This window comes from Homarus americanus, unplaced genomic scaffold, assembly GCF_018991925.1.
Source record: "Homarus americanus isolate GMGI-L3 unplaced genomic scaffold, GMGI_Hamer_2.0 scaffold52512, whole genome shotgun sequence".
Lineage (NCBI taxonomy): Eukaryota > Metazoa > Arthropoda > Malacostraca > Decapoda > Nephropidae > Homarus > Homarus americanus.
This window is the reverse complement of record NW_024735442.1, coordinates 13,289,285-13,294,664: the sequence shown is the minus strand read 5'-3', so window position 1 is coordinate 13,294,664 and position 5,380 is coordinate 13,289,285.

The following is a 5,380-nucleotide window of genomic DNA, read 5'->3' as shown; positions in this document are numbered from 1 at the left end:
AGGGGTACCTTTGTTAAGGAAACTGCTAAGTGAATAACATAACATATGGGATTAATTGAAATGGAGTCCAGGCCGATCCCCAAACTCCACTTTTTGACGACACATAACTATGTTGTAGTAAAATAACATCTTAATTTTATGATGGTACATGCACACAATTAATACTTAAGAGAAATAGAGAAATACAGTCGCCAAGTTAATGTCCATTCAAATAATGGACTCAACTCCCTCCCCCTCTTCTCACACTACACTGCTGGCTCTTCCCTCTCTGAGAAATTTTTGGGGGAAAACCACTAAATTTTAATGAATAATACCTCAAACTAAAGTTAGGATAATACAATTGACATTGCTGGATTCCTTGTAAGACCAGGAATATTTTGAATACAAATGTCATATATTTTGCACAAAAAATAACCTATTTACTCAGAATAAACATTATATCTAAAATTTGTATGTCTAATGCAAAATCTATGATGTTTATATTCAAAATGATCATCATATTGTAAGAATTCCAGCAATGTACCATATTCTGGCCGGGTAATTTGTATGAATTTATGAGCTAAAACAGGCAGTCAGGCAGGTGGCGGTGGGCAAATCTAAAAGCATCTCAGCCGACACTCATACATGGAAAAAATATATATATATATATATATATATATATATATATATATATATATATATATATATATATATATATATATATATATATATATATATATATATATATATATATATATATATATATATATATATATATATATATATATATATATATATATATATATATATATATATATATATATATATATATATATATATATATATATATATATATATATATATATATATATATATCGATAAAATCACACGGGAAAAGGGAAACAAACGGAGCACCTTAGCTTTCGTCTTTATGCTTTTTATTTTAAGGAGGATAATTTAATTATAAAATTTTACATTTCAGAATGATCATATAGAAAATCCTATTGCAAACTATAGATGAATACTGCACTGACTGTATTGTACCTTCATTAATAACCAGACCAAACCAATCCTAACTACTTGACTTATTTCTGTTTTTTTACCAAATAAAGGACATGTTAAATGAAATATAGCAAATTATACTAGAACCATTTATAATTTAATTAACATAAACTTATTTTAATAAAAAAAAGTTTCACCTATTTTGTAGAATTGTCAGCTGCATTGTAAGGCTTAATTGGTTAATTATTCCAAAGCAGCATCACACACACACACACACACACACACACACACACACACACACACACACACACACACACACACACACACATGCTCTCACACAAACATGCTCACAAACCACACATGCTCACACATACATGTTCACACTCGCATAAACATGCTCACACCTGCACTCACTGGCACACACAAATGCTCACTCACACACACACACTCACATTGAACCCTTATTAATTCAGAAATTGTTCTAATTCAGTAGATTAGATTTGGTGCTACCAAAATCACCTCATACACGTTGCATCAGGGTAGATGACTCGGGCAGCCTGGGAAGCAGTTATATTTGTTGGCATCTCTCAGACATAGCATGCACTTCTATTGAGTGCATACCCTCTGTACATTCTTGTACTGCATTTGCTTTTGCATTTTGTGACCAATATGACTTTGAAAGATTCATGAGAGTCTTCTGGTGATAAGAAATGAAGAGGTTACCTGTACTGTATTGAAGCCCAGAGGGCAATACAAGAGCCTTTCTCTTGATGATAGCCTCAAAGTTCTTGATCAGACAGATGCTGAAGCTACCCTACACAGCATCATGCAAGAGATCCACATTAATTTAGCACCTTCAGTGATAGAGAGATATCGTGGGGGATGGTTTTCACCATCCCCACTTCATTACCGAGGGAAGAACTCTGGTGCAGCAGAAGTCATTTAAAACTTCCTGTCACAGAGAGAAATCACGTGGATGGACATGTGTGTCTTACTTGATCATTAATTAGACATATAGTATTGTAAGATGTGGACATAAATCTTTGGTTTGTAACCTTTTATCTATTTTATGTTGATGCATACACATACTGTACATACAAAGTATATATACTGTACACTGTACTGTCAATGATCCCCCTTAACTTATATCCATTGTACCTGTATGTACCTTAGCTAATATTTGTACGTACAGTCAAAGAAAAAAGCTGCGTTCCACTTACAGTGCCTTATGTTCCGAACCCCATGACAAAGAATTTTGGTTAAGTTACCCATTTAGACTCGAACCTCGGAGCATCGCTGCTACTTTACCCAAATTCTGCGTCATGGATTTTGGAATATAACACCCGTGTAACATGACTCTTTTTCTCTTGATTGAATATACATTTTATAAAGGTATCATATGTCTGATCTAACATACATACCATACATCTGTAGATATGTAAACTGAACCTGTTCCTGCTGAACCCCTATGTGTTTTCTGTCGCTCTTTGCTTACTTTGTTTGTTAATTCCACTTGGGTCTTAGTCACAGTGTGTTGTGGTAACAATGTATTTTGTATTGTGGCCAAATACTTTGTTATACCCTACACTACATTTCAATTGGAAAACCAGTTCAATGGCAACTTGTCTGCTTTGGCTAGAACTGCAGCCTTAGACTCTCTATTGGCATACTATACATGCAATAGTCTCATCCTAAAGCTAAAAAAGGTTGGGTCAACTCATTACATTATACACATTATATATTTTTTTATATTTATCTTTAAACAAAATAAATGTATGTATAGACTATTTTCAATAAAGAAGATAAGAACACTTAAAACTTCGAGCAGAGATGCCCATTTAGGTGATATGTTAACAGCTACCAGACACTGAAGTGGTATCATACCTCAGTTGAGAGTAAGACATGTCCTGTGCTAACATTTCTCACATTCCTCCACTGATTTATATTTACAATACAGTAATTAAAGACTTGAATGAAAAAGTTATAAATAACTTTCATACCTACTTTAAAAAAATTAATTTTCAGAATATTTATACTGTAGGTGCCAGGTATAGTGTGCAGTCCTGTACAGTAGTATAGGTAAAAAATCTAATGAAATTAGGCTAAGTTGCAGACAATGTCCAGGGAGTGTTCTGGGACATATCTCACTTTATAGCATGGGTTCTATGGTGTTCAGGTGAAATGGGCAAAAGCCCCTTATCTTCTATCCCCCTTCAGAATGGTTTTGGTGGTTGACAGCCAGATTCAAACCATGACTATCTCCACATGTTTTATGACCATGTTTTTTACCTTCATATTGATGCTTTTCATTGAGTACTTGGCCACGTTGTTGACAATATAATTTTTAGGCCTTTTGCCCTATATTTTGGGTAAAAATTTAAAAATTAGTAAACATCTATACAAGGGATGCATTCAAAAGTGATAAAGGTGCATACTAAGAGGTATATTTGTGTAGTCTGTATTATGATATTCTACATGATCGTCTCTACACAGTGACCAGTTGAATACAGTATATACAATATATGATTAAAATGAAATACATTATGTATATGAAAATTATCACTACAGCAAGTCACCAATTTACGTTGATTCTTTTTGTATCGTTTCGATTAAACCTCATTAAAAAATTTGGGAACGGTTTTCTTTATAAGTTGTACTTGCCCATTAAAACTTGGTCAGTACGAAAATAATTAAACCCTTGCACCAAAAATGTCACCTGACAACATCACTGTCAGCTGAGCATTTGAAATAACAATGCCGTGCCCTAACCACTTAATCCAATTCAGTTGCACACGTTTGGCTAATCAGGGAGTATTGTACCCCTATCTTTCAAAAGACCCATAACCACGATTGGAAAATGTCCTACAAATACACTTGCCAAGGTGTATGCAAACTTGATTTTATTAAGCGAGTGCCCAGCAATCTGTATTCATCTTACATTAGTCAAATAAAGTATTTAAAGTGGTGTTCCCATAGTGAAGGGGTTAAGTGGGATTCAAGTTGGGTTAAGGTGTCCAAAAATTTGTCTCGGGAACATATCCCCCGATGATAACACATGAAGTCATTGGGAAAAATGTGGTCTGTGTATGATGGTCCTATTTATATTGCATTTCCTAGGAACACATCCCTGGTGTAAATCAGTGACTTGCTGTACTGTATTTGGCAATTGCTGTAGTATTCCTATTTAGCATCACACACACTATATATATATATATATATATATATATATATATATATATATATATATATATATATATATATATATATATATATATATATATATATATATATATATATATATATATATATATATAATAATTATTTTGTTTTTTAAATGAAAGTGCAGCAGTGGAAAATTTTGTGCAGCTAATGTGGTCCTATAATTGTCTTGGAGTTTAAGATAACAGCCATTTTGGAACTGAAGCAGCTACTGCAACCTTTTCTCTGTAAAAAGTATTTATTTTAAGTATCTTAGGTACAGTATTATTTAAGCCCACTCAAGAAATGTTTGGTAGTTCACTTACTACAATGCACAGTGCAGGAACAAATCAGACAATAGACATGCCAAAGTCTTCCTTTTACCACAGTGGATAATTTTGTGTCGTATTGTGAGTCTGAGCACAAGAGATATAATTAAATATTAGGTACAGTATATCCTCACTAAAGCACACTGATCTTTAAATGTGTTTGGTATTGTCCAGTTAAATGATATTTTATTTATATATGTATACATTAATCACCATTTTTCTGGATGAACCCCTTTAACTGGGAGGCTCTTGTAATATGAGCTGCACACTAGAGGGTTCCACATCCTCTGACAACACCCATGATGCCAGCCAGTGTTGACATATTAACCCATTTTGGGTGAATAGTCACACTTCTTTCTCCATTACACCTATCACTCTCAAATGAGGGGAGATCACATGCAACAGCTGTTTTCTGGAGACAGGAGTCTGTCTGAGCTGTTTGACCAGTCAGCACACTGTACAATATACCTAAATTATAGTTCTGTCACCCTTTCTTCCAGGTCAATCTGTCATTCTTAGTTTAGTTCCAGCAAATCACCAGTGAAAGCAAATTTTAAACCCCACCTCCCACCTGGCTCCTCCTTATTTCTAAAAAGACTTAGTCAAGTTTCCTCTGTGACATATTAACAACGGTTGATAGAAACTTCTCACAGTACTGTATTTGGTATTTAAGTAAAATTAACAAAGTTGTGTATATTATTTTGTTAGAGTTTCTTTATGGCTGACAGATCAATAACTTTACTGACATTGTTCAATGCCTTATCCCGACTTCATGGCACCTTCACTCAGCCTGTCATTGGATAGTTTTATTCCAGGTCGGGGGTTGGTCTAAGGTTACTAAAGGGATATTCTGGAAGGCATAGTCTGAAGTG